Source organism: Micromys minutus, assembly GCF_963924665.1.
Source record: "Micromys minutus genome assembly, chromosome: 30".
Taxonomy (NCBI): Eukaryota; Metazoa; Chordata; class Mammalia; order Rodentia; family Muridae; genus Micromys; species Micromys minutus.
Genome location: NC_137965.1, coordinates 14,537,705 through 14,556,550, shown reverse-complemented (window position 1 = coordinate 14,556,550; position 18,846 = coordinate 14,537,705). Strand labels below are relative to the sequence as shown.

The window sequence follows — 18,846 nt, the reverse complement described above, 5'->3', positions numbered from 1 at the left end:
AGGCACCAGCAACCACAGGAAATGTTTGGAATGCTCTTCAACTGGGACATTCTCCACCGGGAGCTAACCTAAACTTGGATGTTATTACCTCATGTTTATAATCCCAGAATCCGAGGCAGGAGGATTTACCATGAGTCCCAGGCCACCTGGTCCTGTCAGGTGTGATCTTATTTAACCAAATCAAGACCCCAAAAATGGAGGAGAAAAGAGGAAGGAAGGAAGGAAGGAAGGAAGGAAGGAGAAAAGCATAAAGATAAGAGAAAATGAAAGCAAACTGTGCTGCAAGCTGAGCCCTCATCTAGACATCAGAGCTGCAAACAAGAGCTTCTCTGGCCAGTCTTACCAATGTGGACACCCCCCCCCCCACTTCTCCAGCAGCTGTTCTGACAGATCTTCCCTGGTTTCCTTGGTTTCAACTCCTTATCTAGACCAGCTCGGTCTGATCTTCCATCTGGTTTCCTAGAGACTGTGCTCTCTTCTCGTGAGCCTAGACGTCCTTTCTTTATCTGAAGCCAGACTTATCTGTAAGAATTTACTCTACCTCATTGACTGTTTATATGGCTCCCCACCTCCAAGCAGAGCCATTTACAACCACTTGCTTTTAGTCTCAGCTCTGGGAGGACAGAGGGAGGTGAAACTGAGTTTGAGACCAGCCTGGTCTACAGAGTGAGTTCCAGGACAGTCAGGGTCACACAGGGAAACCATGCCTCAAAACCAACCAACAACCAACCAACCAACCAACCAACCAACCAATGAAAACAAAACATAGCAGAAGGACAATAAAACCCAACCAGTATTTCCCACCATCATGTGCACCCCCACCTGCACACTCACCACACACAATTGAAAACTAGCTTAAAACCACATCACCCATGTATTCCTCATTTCCGCCTGAATTAAACAGCACTGTAAACTAGGAAATGAGATATGAAATAAGATCAAGGTGCTCCATGTTCAGAAATAAATATTTGAGTCTTTTGAGAATATTTCAAACTGACGTCAAAGTTTTTTTTTTTTTTTTTAATTTTTGTAATACAGTTGTGTTGAAGAGAGGTCATAATATGAAGACTAAAACACTTGAGGATACTTAGGTATTCTCTTAAATATGTTAGCATGAGAAGATAAAATTTAGTCTTCAAACTTTAGCAGAGCAGTTAAGGTACTGTGTGCCAGCAGATAATCAAACTAAGGCCCACTAATTAAATTGTGCCTCAGCAGACAACAGTGCAGCCACCGAGGCCTGGCATAGTCCAGGATTGTCACAAATTGCTGCTACTTATGCAGATGCACAGCAGCGGCTTTTCATCTGAACTTTCTCCAAGGCAGAGAGGTGTTTGTGTGTGCACACATGCTAACAGGTGCTTGCTAGCTCTTCCTAAGCAATTTTAAATGATTGTTTGGGCATGCTTAGCCAGCTTTGGATTCTTTCCCCTGTTAACACTATCAAGTGTGCCAAAACTTGTGAGGTTGCCTCCTATCCCCACAGAAATCAGGAACATGCATAAATGTTGTAGGATACATTTCGTTTCTCCTCCACAGACTAATATCTGAGTGCTAACTCTCAGAAGATATCTATGCCTTAAGCCATTTCCAAGCAACCATTTTTCCTATAAGTAAATTTATTTAATATAAAAAATGTTATTTTGAGAGGTCTCTTCCAAACACGACAGTTGTACAAAGATACAGGAGCCTGTAACTGTCACAGTGAACAGAGGAAAAAACCCAGTGAGATCAAAGTTGGCCAAAGTGTTAAATGGCCTCATTCTTGACCTTTTTATATGATTCTTGTCTTTTAATTTAAATGCTTATTCAACAGTCTACCAGGTGTATAAACGAATTCAAACTCTTAGGTAGATAATCTAAGGAAATATTTCCTGAGAATTGGGGTTCAAACTTAAACTTGTTTTTAACTGTTGGTGAAAAGGGTGGTGGTGGTCACTTTCCTTTTGTTCTTTTATATCCTTCTAGATCTCATGGCCAAATGCTTAAAGATGATTACAAAGTTCACAGTTGACTAATTAGTGACCAAATCCCCCTGGCAGACTAAAGTCCACAAGAACAGGAAATATAATGGGTTTTCATCCCGTATGATCGGCTTAGCATTTGGCACAGCACCAGACATTGCAGAAAAACCAGTTACTGAGTGGATGGATGTTAAGGCTTCTGTGGCTCAGTTTATCCGTATGAACTCCATAATCCTCAGCTGTTAGGTTTCCACCATTTCCCGTGTCCAACCCATCAGAAGTTTGCTTAGCAACTAGTTGGAAAGGGAAGAAATGTGTGTATGCAAGGAAGGTGGATAAAGAAGCAGCCAAGCATTCTCACAAACTTCTAAAATCAAAGAACAAGAAAGTAGGGGTTTCTGATGTAGCTTCCCGATAAAGGACAGTAACCCAGCATGAGGGAGCCGCAAATTCAATCTCCATGCAGGTCTAAAAGGAAGAAAAAGAAACAGAAAGGAAGAAAATTATGTCAATAATGACAGCATACAAGATGGATAGATATGAGCAATGTACAAAAGCACCAGGATATATGAGGGCATAGGTAGATTCAGATCAAAATGAAAAACAGAAGGAGGCAAAGAAAAGAAATATCATATATGGGATAATGTGAAGACGATGATTTTTTTTTGTATTTGGAGTTGGCATGATGAAAGCTTCATCTCATTCCACTAACGCTGTGTAATTAAACAAAGTAAATGTTACAAGCCAGATCTTGGTGACTGGACTCATCATAGTTATTAAATCCTACTTACCGGTTTCTGGAAATTCAGATAGCAAAATATCACATCCCAAATAATCTTGGGCAGGTCCGATGACAATGCAGTACTCCCAGGAAGAAAACATGGCTATCCCTGTCCTGCTGTGTGAAGGCAGCCTGTGACAATAGAGATGGCTTGCCCCTTTCAGAGATAAAGGGAGAGCTTCAAATTCTTTAATTCCAAAGAGCAGCTATAGTGTGACAGTTGAGAATAGTAACAACCCTCTGAAAGGACCATAAGGAAAATTCCAATTGCCTCAATGATTAAAAGTAAGACTTGAAGTCAAGAAATTCAAAGCCTGTTTACAAAGCCCATGCCCTTCACATTTATTTAAGGACACATGTGATCACAGGCACACAATCGGACAGTCCCGGCAGCCACAGGGCACAAAGCTTTTCATTAAGACCACTGAAGTCAGAAAGGAGAAACCTGAGTGGCAATAACAGCCAATTAAATGCACGCACAATAATAAAAATGTCTTGTTAGTAGGAAGAGGTAGGGATGGAGGCTCCTACTGATCTTCAAGTAATTTTTAAGGAAAGTCAACAAAGTATCAAGGGCCAGGTACAGGGCCGTCTGTATGCCCTATCAGTTTGGCAGATGACAAAAAAAAATTTTTTTGATTAAATATTAAAACACAAAGCATATGTTCTTAGTAAACTTGGATGGGTTGTCTATCATCAGATTTAAGTAAGACTAACTATACCATATAAAATACTTCATGACCGCGGAATGGGCAAAGGTTGTTTGGAGGAGAACCCCAATGGCTGGGAAGCCTAACAGTATAGATAAATGAGATTACCTCTAACCAAAAAGGCTTCTCCACAGCCAGCATAAGAACCGGCAGAGTAAAAAGAGGCCATCTGGTGATTGGAAGAAGACATCTGCACATCTGTTAAGGTGGTCTGAGAATCTAGAATTCAGGGGTCTATACAACATACTAGCAACCGTCTGTCCATCTCATCGGTCCATTTCTTGACTGGAATACTTGGGAGGCTTGAGGGTTTACATTTTGTAGTTCTCTGTGTATTTTGCATATCGACCCCCTAGGTAAAGTGTGACTGGCAGGGACATTACTCCTATTTTATAGCCTTTCTGCCTCTATGGCCTTTGGAAGAGTATTTAGAGAACATAAATATACGATATGAAAATGTAATTATACCATCAGCTAATAAAAAAAAAACATTTCAGGTGATTTTTTGTGAAACCAGTACAGCTGAATTAGTGCAAAAACCTTTTAAAACAACACAAGGTGAGTCTGGGGAGATGAATCAGTGGTTAAGCATTTGTTATGAAGACCAGAGTTCACATCTTCAGACTCCCTATGAAGCCAGGGCTGGAAGTGTTCCTCTGCAATCCTTATGTTCCCACAGCAAGGCAGGAAGCAGTAACAGGAGAATTCTCAGAAGTTCACGGGCCAACTAGCCTCAAGTGCTCCACAATAAATACCCAGAGATTTTAAATTCTCTTACCCAGGACAGATTGACTAACATCCAGAAAACAACCGACAAACAATGCTGATAAGACTGTGGGCAAAGAGTAGCCCTTTTCTCATAGCGAATGGGGGTACAAATTCATGTAGTCACTTTAGAAATCAGTGTAACCATTTACCTGAAAGCTAAATTAAAGTGGACTATACCATTCCTGGGCATATACCCAACAGACTCTGTGCCTACTGTATAGATACTTGTTTACCCACATTCACTGATTCTATTCACAATAGTTAAGAAATATAATCAGTCTAGATGTCCATCAACGGATGACTGGCTAAGGCAGATGTACTGAGACACAATGAAATTTTATTTAACCATAAAGAAAAATGAAATCATGACATGTTCAGAAAAACAATTACAACTGGGGAGTATTGTGTATCACAGACTCAGAAAGACAAACACTCTTTTTCTCTCTCACTGTGAGACTTAGATTTTAATTGTGTGTGTGTGTGTGTGTGTATTGGGGTAGGAGAATGACACTATATAAGCAGGTATCAGGTGGTTAGAGTTATCCATTGTCACTAAACTGTTTGAAAGAAATTGGAATAGTAATAAGATTGTCCCATGGCTAAAATGGGTCTCAATATTGTCTCTACCACTAGTTAACTGTGCAACTTTGTGCATATGTTTTATTCACTTTGTGCTTCAGTTTTCTCATCTGTAAAATTGAAAACAGCAAGAGAGTAAAAATCTCTACACATACAGGGTGACTTAATTAGCATAGCAGCTCACCCTTAAGTTTCTAGTGAGAAAAGCATAGGCAAGCTAAGTTTATGGAACCTAAGCAGAGTCATCTCCCTAGGAAAAGGTGGAGCCAAGATTTTTTTAGAATCTATACTCCCTTTTTTTTAAACAACTTTATTTTATAAAACAAAGATAAATGTACAGATTTTAAGCATTTTTTGCATAAAATTATACAATATATTTTTGTCAGTACTTTTTTTCAGATTTTAAAATAATTTTTACATAAAACTATATGAATATATTTTTTAGTCAGTACTTGATTTTTTTAAAGGTTTGATAGTATGCATTGAAAACTTAATAGTTACAATGAGCATAAAGTACATGTAAAACAAAATGTAACATGGAAATAGTCAAAGTTTTCTTGTTGTGGAAAGATTTTTTTTTGTTTTGTTTTCTTTTTTTCTTGAACTTCACACAGTTTGTGAGTTGTTTCTAGGGCAGTCCGAGCCTCTGGGGTTAGCATCCCACTATCAGTGACTGCATATTATGTCTGTTCTTTTCTGACTGGGTTATCTCACTCAGGATGATATTCTCTAGATGCAACCATTTTCTTAAGAATTTGGTTAAGTCATTGTTTCTGATGGCTGAGTAGTATTCCATTGTGTAAATGTACCACAATCTTTGTATCCATTCACTTACTGAAGGGCATCTGGGTTCTTTCCAGCTTCTGGCTATTATAAATAGAGCTGCTGTGAACATTGTGGTGCATGTATCTTTGTTGTATATTGGAGTGTCTCTGGGGTATATGCCCAAAAGTGAAATAGCTGGATCTTCAGGTAGTACTATGTCCAATTTTCTGAGGAATTGCCAGACTCATTTCCAGAGTGGTTGTATCAGTTTACAACCCCACTAACAGTGGAGAAATGTTCCTCTTTCTCCACAACCTCGCCAGTATCTGCTGTCATCTGAGTTTTGGATCTTGGCCAATCTGACTGGTGTGAGGTGGAATCTCAGGGTTGTTTTGATTTGCATTTCTCTGATGGCTAAGGATGTCAAGCACTTCCTTAGATGTTTCTCAGCCATTCCATATTCCTCAATTGAGAACGTTTTGTTTAGCTTTGTACCCCATTTTTAAAATTTTGATTCTCTGGTGTCTAGCTTTTTGAGTTCTTTGTATACCTTGGATATTAGGCCTCTATCTGATGTGGAGTTGGTAAAGATATTTTTCCCATTCTGTTGGCTGCCGCAACAGTTACTTTTAAGAGTGCAGCTGGATACAGTCTTGCTGATGCTCCTCTGTTCTTACCTCAGGCTCTGATCTCATTCTCTGTTGGGGAGACAGTGTCTGTACCCAAGGGACTAATTCAGTACCTGCAAATGTCACACACAGGCCTTTCTCTTTACTTTGAAACCTTCACATAAACTATATTTGGTTAGTGTTTTTCCAAATATAAGAAATTATGTAAAATATCTCTATGTGACATACAGGTTATATGGATTTATCAAATAGATTATTTTTTAATGTAAAGATATAATTCTCTGTCTGCTTTTGGTAATCATACAGTAGCCAATATGTTTCTCTGTGGCTTATTTATCTTGCTAGGACTAGACATATATACTATCTTAGAATCAAATTATGACTTATTTATAAGCATTTAATTATGTTGTATTACAATCAATGATGTCGGGATGATTAGTTTGAAAATATTTTACAAATAGTTTTTTAAACTTTATGAGTAAATGAAGCAAAAGGATATAACTGTGTGTGTATGCACATGCACGCACAGACATGTCGTGCCAAATGTATGAAGTCCAAAGGATACATTCTCATGTTATTGTTTAAATTCTACTGTATTGAGACCGGGACTTTTATTTCTGTGTACTAAAAGGCTAGCTGGCTCACGAACCCCTGGGGATTCTCCTGGCTCTGCTTCCTGCTTTGCTGTAGGAATACAGAGATTACAGAGGAACACTTACCTGGCTTCTTAAGAAGTATAAAGATTAAAACTCTGGTCTTCATGTCTGAATAGCAAGTGCTTAACCACTGATTCATCTCTCCAGCCTCATTTCACGCTCTCATAAAGAGCTTCTAAAGTTTTTTCTTCCCATTAATTGTCCGCATTGATTCCACTGTTTTCGTAAAACCATCCCAAAATGTCTTTTTATTAGCTAATGATATAATTATGTTTTCATATCATATATTTACATTCTCTAAATACTCTTCCAAGAGCCATAAATGTATTAAAAGCCAAAGTTACAGCAAACTAGTTTTACAGGTATTAATTTGTTTCACTTGGGATTCTAGCATCCTATGACAGCCTGGATTAAATCTGCCTTTGAGCTAGGCATGGCACCATGTCCTGTGATTCATCATCTATGAGGCTGAGGCAGGAGTTCAAAGCTTGGTTGAGCTATATATAAAGACTTTATTCTATTTCAAAAAGCAAATTGTGAATGCCCCAATCTACCATGCAATGGGGGAGGGGAAGGCTTATGTTCACTATTTGAGTAAAGGAAATAACATGTAGAATATAGAATGAACTACACAAATGACTGTGGTGGTTGGGATAGGTTTGGCCCCATAGACCCATGTGTTTGAATGCTTGGTCCAAGGGGAACAGCATTATTAGAAGGTGTGACCTTGTTGGAGTAGGTGTGGCCTTTTGGAGGAAACTGTGTCACTATGGGGACAGGCTTTGAGGTCTCATATTTTCAAGCTATACCTAGTATGGCTCCCAGTCTCCTGCTGCCTCTAGCTTGAGGTCTAGAACTTTCAGTTCTTTCTTCAGTCCCATGCCTGCCTGCATGTTACTATGTCCCCTGCCATGTCGATAATAAACTAAACCTTTGAAACTGTATGCCCACCGGAATTATATAATTTTCTTTAAGTACTAGCATTTTTTCCTGCCTACTTATTCTTCTTCATTGTAGATCTGATAATAACTAATCACAGTTAACCAGATGTCAGAGTCAGTGTTAGGTTGTCTTAAAACTTCCTCTACCAAAGGGATTAGTCTACTCCCTTTAAATTTAGCCCCAGGCAAGTTCATAGGACAACAGTAGAAATCAGCCACATCCTTTTCCCAAAATATCATAAGAATGTTCTCTAGCCCAGTGCTAATATTGTTCCTCTTACTCTAAGTCACCCATGACAGACATGAATGAAATCCAGTTCTAAGCAGTGAAAGATCATGCTTGTATGACCTGAGAACTTCTCCCTCCTCCCTGTGTGATGCTGAAGAGCTTCAGACTTTCTCAGTTTTACCTCCATTGTACTCTATGGCATTGGTCCCTCAGTTCTAATCTTGCTGGATTTTCTTTGGAGGGAAATTCAAATGGAATTTAAACCAAGTGAGGAAGAAAATAACATCACCTTACTTACAACATAGTATATTACATATATAATATATTGTATATATTACATATGCTTCATTGATCATGCAGTTGTTTTATGTCATTCAGATGAAAATTTCAAATTTAATTCCCATTAGAAATGGAATAAATAATATCCTGTGTAGACCATTCTTGAGGCATGGAAGCTGGGTGATGCATCTAAGCTCACAGAGCATCGCTGGGCACAGAAAGTGAAATGAGAAGTGGAAACTTCCTACTAAGTGTCCATCATGATTGGACCAAAGCTCTTTACTCTGAGATCTGGCAGAAGTGGAGCCATTGAGAAAACTTGATTAGATACAAGAAGACACACATCAAAATCCAGAGCTCACACTTTGGCTGTGAAACAAACATTCCAAGATTCTCTTCCAAGTGTTCTTTCCTCATTTTCCCTGACTATTTTCCAAAGTGAAACCACATTTTCTTATCACAGTAAGTGCCTACCTTTATCCTTCACACTAGCCCCTAATAGCTTAGCTGTCAAACAATGGTTGGGTTACAGTGAGTCAGAGTGATGTTTGTCCCTTAAGCCACTGAGTCATTCCAAAAGCCCACTTCTTAAGGAGCATTAGAGTCACGGAAGCCCAGATTGGAAGGGACTGAGGACATCATCTGATCTGAACTTTCCCTGAGGCATAACTCAGTCCTGATGACCATACACTCCATCACAGAACTGCCTCTCAGGCCTTACTGCACTGCCCTCTTTTCTTTCAGCACAGGTTGCTATTAAGTTCCTAAAAGATTCATTGCTTCCTGGAAGTGGTGAATAAGCTATTCAGAGGCACAGGATCTGAATTAAAGTTTGCACATGCCAGTAATGCAAGTATACCTTAGTGTTCTTCATTCCCAATATAGAAATGATCAGGAAAGTAGACAAGATCATTCTCTACCGTGACAGAAGTTCAGTGGATAATATTTAAAAACCATCATTACATACTAAATAATGTAAAATTATTTCCCCTGCCCTATCCTGGTAAACTATTCAAAAATGTCAATGATGTTGCTGTTTTCCTTATACCCTGATAGGTCATTTAATCCTTCTCAAGATCTTTCAATCTCCCCAATAAGCTTCTGCCTATAGGAGATCTTGTGAGAATCTCTGTGTCCTCTGGCTCAAGGTTGGCTGGGTTCTTTGTATAATTCACATACATGTTCATCATTTTAGGAATCAAGAAAGCTAAATTATTTTGTCTATACTTGCTTGACATTTTCTGGATGTAATGTCAAATGAATTCCCTCATACTTCCCTTAAAAAAAATCCCACATAAGAATTTAAAACTCTACTGGCTGGCTTCTGTCTCCTTGGCTTTTCCTGTTTGTCGTCACTATCAAACCTGGTCATCTTTGGAAGACACAGGAGCAGGTACATATCCAGGTAATTAACCTCCACTGGAGTGTTGCTCTTCTAGAAGTTTCAGCAGCATTTCTGCTGCATTATTGCACCATGAATAAACTCTCAGGTCCTTCAACCTCACAGCAGAGAATCCAATGTATTACTTGCCATCTGCTCTTCTATTCTCCCTGTTTGATGTCAGCTGCTATACCCAAACCTATTATTTCTTTAACCAGTAATTATGAATGTTTATGTGGTCAGCACTTCTCTGTGGAGCTTTAAGTCTATATAGCTAATGTCTAGCATGTCTATAATTATTTCTAACCTAGTAGCATACTGTAGATTAAATTTTATTAAGTACTTGGATATATATATACACATATAATATCTATATAATAGATGAATATCGATATTGAATATTTAAGGCTCTGGGTCAAATTATAGTGTAATGCTTTTGCCCCCTTCTCAAGAGGCAAAATCATTCATGTGAGTCATGTCAGAGAGAGCACCTCAGAGATAGCATCTAGGACAATTTGGTCTTCATTGCTTGGCCTCTTAAAAATAATTTTAAATTATCTCAGAGAAGAAACATCCCAGATGATTGGTAAGAGCTGGCTGCTGGCTGGGCATGATGCTAAGCAGACATGTCAGCAAAGAGGCTGAGTATCCATCGTCTCTGACGCAAAGTGGTCAGTAGTGCAATCAGATCCTATCTGTTTTCACAATTTCTTCTTGTTCCTTAATTGTAACAATATATCACTTGCTAAGTAACTGTGTCTAAAAGTGAATTCCATAGCTTCACATGCAGACTTTTTCAAACTGAACTTACTTTTTAAAAATTAGATTCACATTAAAAAAAATACCCATGCTCAACTTTTAACTTCAACCTAAGCTACACAATAATTTCCATGTAAGTGTTAATTAAAAACAAGGGAAATGTGTTTCTGGAGAAGGGTTGGGGTACCTCTGTTTGGTCTACAGCTTGGCCTTCTGAGACGAGTTGCAATTTAGAAAAGGAGGCTAAAGAGTTAATTGGCAGAAATTTGATGATTGATTCCATCATAAACAATGTGAGAGATATTAAAAATAAGACCTTACTGATGAGCTAAACTCGATTAAAGTCTGTGTTGTTCCCACAGAAACTATTAACCAAATTATAATGGTTGAGAGCACCCCAGAGAACTGGTTGAATTTCTTGCTAAAACTAGAGTAAAATAGCCCGCCTCTAAATGATGCTGTTTTAAATAAACTGATTGGTCGGTTATAGCCAAGCAATCGAAGCACTTCCTCTAGACACATATGGCCAGATTGAGAGCTTTGCTTGTATCCAAGTGAGACTTGCTGAACTGAAAGCTATTCAAGAGCCTGACGATGCTTATGACTACTTTCAGATGGCCCGAGAAAACCGCAAGAAGTTGGCTTTTGTGCATGTATCTTTTGCACAGTTTGAACTTTCCCAAGGCAATCCTGAAAGAAGTGAACAGCTTCTTCATAAAGCTGCTGAGAGTGGGGTGGTGCCACTGCAGATGCTGGAGATTGCCATCCATGACTTACACCTCCAGAAAAAGCAGCTGCTTTCAGAGGAGGACAAACGGAGATTTTCAGCATCTACAGTACCAACTGGCCAAAAATCATTCTCCCGTTCACTTGGAAATGTATGGAATAGGAACATCAGCTGTGATTCCAGGACACAAGCTGCTGCAGCTAGGATTTTATATGGAGAGCACGTGCCTCCGCAAGATGCAGAAGTAAGTCATCAAAATCTCTTAAAGCAAACTAACAAAGCTAAATGGTCACGCCCTTTTGGAGGAGTCCCAGTTAATCTTCTAAATAACCCAGGTTACTATGTAAAGACTGATGGTTCAGCTGTGCCACAATTTACAAAAAGAAAGGTATCTGGATCAGAATACTGAGATCCAATTATGTCTGGATCCAAATCAAGTGAAAATGATTCCTAGGAATTGAGAGGTTTAAAGCCCATTCAAGCTATGCATTTGAAAGACTCTCTGGGGTCCAATGAAAAGAGCTCTGAACTTATGTCTGATTTAGTAACCTTGACAAGTAAAATATTTTCAAGTCTAACAAAAATTGAAGAAGCTAATGTGCAGAAAGAACCAGAGATTCCAGGAAAAAGGCACAAGTAGTCTGTCAGAAAGCCGGAGTGTGTGATGCAGAACGCTGCTGCCTTTGCACATCAGTGGCACGTTCCAGATGTAACTCCAAAGGCTGATAAGGAGAAGTGTACCACTGTTGAACAACTTACCTTTTCTGTTTCAAAGTATTCACTACCATCAGTTCCTAAATGGATCAACCCCGTGTCTGTTTGTGAGACACCTAGTAGCAGTTCCTTGGATGATTACATGAAATGCTTTAAGACTTCAGTTGTAAAGAATGACTTTCCACCTGCCTGCCCACCATCAACACCTTACAGCCAGCTTGCCCGCCTCCAGCAGCAACAGCAGCAGCAAGGGCTCAGCGTTCCTCTTCCAAACTTACAGATTTCAGGATCCTCATCAATGAATGAATGCATTTCAGTTAATGGAAGAATTTATTCCATATTCAAACAGATAGGCAGTGGAGGTTCAAGTAAGGTGTTTCAGGTATTGAATGAGAAGGAACAGATCAACACTGTCAAATACGTGAACCTAGAAGATGCAGATACTATTGACAGATACTGAAATGAGAAAGCTTATTTGAACAAACTACAGCAAGCCAGTGGTAAGATCATCTAACTCTATGATTAGAAAATCACGGAGCAGTACATGTATGTGGTAATGGTAAACATTGATCTGAACAATCCATGGGAACACAAGAGCTACTGGAAGAACATGTTGGAGGCAGTACGCATGCTCTACCAGAGTGATGGGAAGCCTGCTAACTTTCTAATAGTTGATGGAATGCTAAGTAAGGCTAAGTGATTTTGGGTTTGCAAACCAAATGCAGCCAGATACAACAAGCACTGTTAAAGATTCTCAGGTTGGCACAATTAACCGAATGGCCCCAGAAACAATCAGAGACATGTCTTCTTCAAGAGAAAATGGGAAAATCAAAGCCAAGATAAGTCTCAGAAGTGATGTTTGGTCCTTGGGGTGCATTTGGTACTATATGACTTATGGGAAAACACCATTTTAGCGTATCATTAATCAAGTCTCTAAACTACATGCCATAATTGACCCTAGTTATGAAACTGAATTTTCTGAGATTTCAGAAAAAGATCTTCGAGATGTGATAAAGTACTGTTTAAGAAGGAACCCTAGAGAGAGGATATCTATCCCTGAGCTCCTTGCACATCCACATATCCCAGTTCAGCCCCATCCAGGCAGCCAAATGCCTAGGGAAACCACTGTTGAGATGAAATATTGTTAGGTCGACTTGTTGGTCTGAATTCTCCTAACTCCATCTTGAAAGCTCAAAAACTCTGAATGTTATAATCGTGGTGAAATGAAACATTCTTCATTATCCAAGACTTGACAAAAGAGAGAACGAAAGAGATGTACAGCTATGCACAAACCAAAAAACACGAAATTGATTTCTCTGCTATACTCTTGAACCTCCGAGGACATCTATCAAGTGGAAACAACCTCACCTGGATTTTATCAGTTAAGAAAAAACAAAACCTGTCAGTTGATTATCCTCCAAAGAGAGCTGTAAAGTTAACCCTCAAGGCACTGTATATATTAAATTATAGAGTTGTGTTTTTGCCTCATGCTTTTCTGTAAATATAATCTCTCTGGAAACATTTCACATTTGAAGCAATAGATGATAGCTGGTATGTTGAAGATATCTGTAAATAAAGTTTTACCACAGTTTAAAAAAGAAGAAAAGTCACAACACACGCTAATATTGATTATTTACAATACAACATAAGAATTGGGGTATAATATATAAATTCTTCAAAGAAAAGAGAGAGCAATACCTTAAAAATCAGCTGGATTTAAAGTGATAAAATAAGGATACAGAATTGACTATTGGATAATGTTCAGAAAGGTATCTAGACACATAAAAATGAAGAATATCAATTTAAACATATTTAAGTCAATAGACAGCATATCTAATAGACATTTAATGCCAGGAGCTATGGCTTTTAGACACCTATCTCATACCGTGTTTATAAAATGACACAAAGAGGCTAACACTACACAAAGAACCGCATCAATAAAAGAGAATCTCATTGCCAAAGCCATGCTAGAGAAATAGAAGAGAAAAGCAGACTATTAACTGTTTTTCATATCCAGCATCTTACATGCTTTAGGGTCTGTACATAATAAGAGACACTTCCTGTTGTGGTAAATTTACCACAAGAGGCTTATATTCTCTTAACATGAGAATTTGAGTTCATTTCTTGACATGGCAGATTATTAGAGGCCCAAGAATAAGATTATACAGGTTTTTTAGTTTATCCATTTGTTTTATATTGTTTTAAATTTCAAAATGGGCGTGATGTTGAGTTTTGTGGTAATATTATTTCTCAGGGAAAGAATACAAGATACAAGATGTTCTAGTTGCTGACAAAGGGACATTCTACTTTGGGAGAAAGATTTTATCTCTGTGTTTTTCAAAAGGGTGCCTACACTCTACATGCCTTCCAGAGTTATATGGATCAGATTTGATAGAGGAAGACTGCCTTACTATATTCAAGAGGATCAAACAAAAATATATCTTGATACTAAAATGTTTTCTTTATCTCTATCTCTATCTATCTATAGTCTATCTATTCATCTATCCATCCATCCATCTATCCATTCATCCGTCCATCCATCTGTCTTTTTATCTATCTGTCTATCTATCTATCTATCTATCTATCTATCTATCTATCTGTCTGTCTGTCTGTCTGTCTGTCTGTCTGTCTGTCTGTCTGTCTGTCTATCTATCTATCTATAAATATTACAGAATGTGCAGCTATGGTGAGGCTTGTCATCAGAATGCAGAACTGGCCAGCTTAGATTCCTGATCTCAGAGCAAACATCGATTTGACCTTCCTTCTTGAAGTCTGGTCCGCTTCCTCATTCCCCTCCCCACTTCTAGATTCTCCACACCCTGATATTCAGCTTGAAGAAGCTATGAAGAGTTGTCACCCTGATTCCATGGGAGGGTGAAGGTACTTATTCTAAAGTTGTTTTTATGAGAAATTTAGAAATGGTCATAATTTAACAGTGAGAAATTAACCAGATTGATTTGTAAAGCCATAATCTTCATTTGGCAACTAAGTTAAAGTCATATCTTACACTGGTAGAAATCTTTATAATTGATGCAAAGTTGAAGTTATAATTTTACAGTGGTATAGAATTTGATACAGATTGAAGGTTTTTATCGGTATAATTTTTATTGATTTAAAATTGAGATTACTATTATTGCTTTCATATCATATTATACCTATACATTTGGAAATGCAAGGCTTAGACCAAGTCCGATAACTATTATTATATACTGTTTTTAGTTGATTAAATAATACTAGTTAAGGGCCAGATAGCAAACTCATGACTTTAAGTCAATTAAAAGAGTGTTTTGAGATAATTCAATTAAAAATGTCTAAGAGTAGTCAAGGCATAACAATTCAGAAATGCTTTTTATAGTTAGATGGTTTTCAAAAATGTCAGAAATCCCTAAGTTATGACATATGATGTTATTTATTTTTTGTTGAGACATATCTGCTCCTCACAGTTTCTCTTTGGTGGATTTAATGAAAAAAGTTGAACAGCTCTACCTCCAGGTGAGGTACACTTTGTGGCTAGGCAGCCACTGGGCAGAAACTGCCTATTTCATCTACAGACTAATACATCCAGAAAGGGCCACAATATGCAGAATAGTTAACTGATAATATTTGAAGAATATTTTTCCAATTATGGGTTAGAAAGCAAATAAGTGCATTATTTATTCTAGTCCTGTATGATCAAAATCACTAGGATGTGACCTTATGGCTTTAAAATCATTTTAAGCAAAGTTTTGTTTATGACAACTTCTAAAGCCCTATGTATGGCCTTCCCAGCCCAGCCTGGATTTGTGACTTCGTATTTGTTTGCTTGAAACAGTGTCTCATAGCTTAGGCTGGCCTGGGACTCACTATGGGTATAACCTACCCTAAATCTTACAATACCCTACTGTCTGTTTCTCAAGTGCTGGAGTTATAGGTGTGTGCCAACATGTCCAGATTACTGGGTAGTTTCAATTGTGACTTTTCCCAAGTACAAATTGGAACTTGTTTTTGTCTGCTTTGTATACTTGGGTAAGGCCAGCTAGGTGTGATAATGCTGTTAAGGAATCATTCTCTGGTAGGTTTTCATCATGCAGAATTGGAAGGCTGTCAGCCTTTAAATAGCTCCTCCTTCCCATTTCTCCAAGCCCTGAGCAAACACTATTTTACTTTTTTTTTTTTTTTTTTTTTTTTACTACTTTAGGGATCACACACCAGTTGAATAACACATTTTTTTATTCTGATTTTTGTCAGCATATTTCACATAATCTCAAGTTTCCTTCACATGCTACAATTCCCTTATTTTTAATGGTAAAAGAGGATCCATTGCATGTGTATGACACACATGATCTACCCAGGCATCCAAAGGCATTGTGGTTGTTTCCATGGCAACGTCTATTGTGGCTATCCCGTTCTTTATTTTCCTTGGTTATTTTCGGATGATGAAAAACTGCCATGAACATCTGTGTACAATACATGTCTTCTAATATAATACCTGCACCATCGTTGAGGGTCAATCATACCTCTCTTGATTCTTCAGGAAACGATAAGTTTCTAAATAAAGCTAAAGGGTTAGTCTCTGTCTTATAAAGGGCGGAATTAATAATAATGGGGATGATTAAAACAACTCCACACAAACACATTCTTATTATAGTCCACAGCTGTGCTTCAGTATTTTCTATCAGACTGGTCCTTACCAACATCTGCTTTTTATCTGTGAGACCCCTAAACCTTAATTTATGTTTTTAAACTATCACGCTTCTATGTACTACTCTGTGATTACACCCACTCCAATGACCAGCCTTCCACCTCCATTCCATTTCTACCAGTCCCTTCCTTCTGTCTAGTTAATCCCCTCTGCCCCGTGTGTCTCTTCTTTCATTTTTCATTCCATGCAGGAAGCCACAGTTTCTGTGTGTCCATGATGCAATGGCCAGCCTGTATCCAGAGATGGTACCCTGTCACACTCCACCTGATATGGACGACAGTGGTACCAATAGACTTCTTAGGTAACAAAGTAAACTGTGGAACTAGACTGAAGAATTTGGAATGTGGGGAGTCTTTAGAACATCATATTACTGATGAGAATAGTAACTTTTGACTCTCCTCAAACACATTTACAAAACCTTGTTAATGCCCCAATTACCACGCATGTTCTATGCACTGTATTTAAATTTTGTTCCTAGTGATATATATTTTTATTATTATCTGGGCCAGTTAAAACAAGATGATCAAGATGGACTCGCAAGCCATCCAAATTTCAGGATGATTTTCTGTGCTCTGTGCCTCAGTAACAATTTGTGATTGAATTTCCTCTCATTGAGCTGAATAATAAAATTGACCAACAAACTCATGATGATTCTTTTGCCTAAATTCTGTTCTGCTGTTGCTTTGCAATCATTTCTGGCATATTAAGGGAGAACTGGCTGATGCCATATAAAACCTCTACAAATGGACTGGAGCCCCATCGCTATGAGAAAGCGAAGGCCAAGTCAGTCAATATTCCCTCTGTTTTATTGGATCTGGAAGCAGGAAGAGCTATTTCTGTCCCTGGGTTGATCTGTGGGTTGGGTTGGTAAGCCACATCTTTGCATGAACTGTTGACCAAGATTTAGGCAGGCTCTGGAGGCCACCCAACCCTCTTCAGAGCACACTGTGGGTGCTGGCCCCAATCTAGCCAGTGGACCAGTGGAAAGGTCACTTTGCTAAGAAGCCAAAAGCAAACTGTGATTTCTGCAGCTCCTGGGTCTTAGCAGGGCCCTGGGGAAGGAGCCCTCACACAAACAAGCTCCTGCTTAATATCTAGCGTGTTTGATTCCCAGCAAAGTTAAGCTTACTTCTCGGCAAGCCCTGGTCTGAAGATGTACACACCTTAGTTCTAAACACCAGTATGTGTTCTTGACCATGCTATTTTGGTACATTCTCGGCGGTGAGACTGATGGTCCCATTTGGGCCTTGAGTCAGAAAGGATAGGTCTCCACTTTGTCCTGAAGGAACTCACAACCTGAAGAATGCAGCAATAACAACTTTAAGAAGTTTGTAGCAACCCTTTTCCCTTTTGTCTATTCAAACATCTGTGTATGCACATAGGTTGCTCTGGTCTCAGTGAGTCCAAGGGTGTTTTGCACTTCTAACTGATGGATGATCTTGTTTTAGCTATGGTCAGACAGTGCATCTGAAACTTAGAAATGTGTACCTGTGTGTCATTGACAATGTATAATAATATCAGAAGATATAGGAAAGGACTCTGGGCATTCACTGTTACCCTGTAAGGCCAAGTTAGTGATGAGGAACACCGCTTCATATTAATGGAAAGTCAAAAAATTTTGTAGTCATTTGCCTTTAAGGAAATACTTAACTCCTTATAATACTGACTGCATGGATGAGCCATTTATAAGCACATAGTGATAATTGACAATGATTTTCAGGTTTAGTCACATTAATGTATAAGGAGTTGGACTCCCACCTGGATATTATTCATTGAGAAACAACGTCTCTATTGAGCCCTGATGCTGATACTTCACCGAATGGCAGAGAGTGTAAAATGTATGTGATGATTTTGATTGTTTCATTGAGGCTTTTCTTATCAATAGCCATTGCTTCCAGGTGAACATGAGTTTACCTTTTCACTCACATAACTGAACGGACTAATAGCATCTACACAACATTGCTTTGATTGTAAATTAGTCATACTATAAAATTCTAACATATTTCCTAGTGATTAACAAGTTAGCAGTTTTGTCCCAATTTATTAAATAATGTTCAACTATAGAACAATTCTCACTTTTATTTAATGTTTAAAATCATGATATGTAACGTTTAAAAAAATAAGATTACTAAAGTTGGGCAAGGTGGTGGATACCTTAATCTCAGAACTCAGGAGGACAGAGAACTATGAGTTCAAAGCCATCATGGGATACGGGTGGTGAAGGTTCTGTCTCAAATGCTTATGTAAGTGGATGTGTTCATTTGTGTGTGCATGTGTGTGTGT

At 38.4% G+C, this 18,846-nt stretch overlaps 1 pseudogene across 1 annotated transcript in view; it reads left to right on the top strand.

Moving 5' to 3' along the window:
- The window catches only part of LOC308439811 (dual specificity protein kinase TTK-like), a 74,684-nt pseudogene extending 61,598 nt beyond the window's left edge, over nucleotides 1-13,086 (top strand). Inside the window, exons 3-4 of the transcript in view lie at nucleotides 10,646-12,640; nucleotides 12,812-13,086. The product of the transcript in view is annotated as a dual specificity protein kinase TTK-like (transcript). The remainder of the gene's footprint in view (nucleotides 1-10,645; nucleotides 12,641-12,811) is intronic.
- Nucleotides 13,087-18,846: the final 5,760 nt, after the last annotated feature.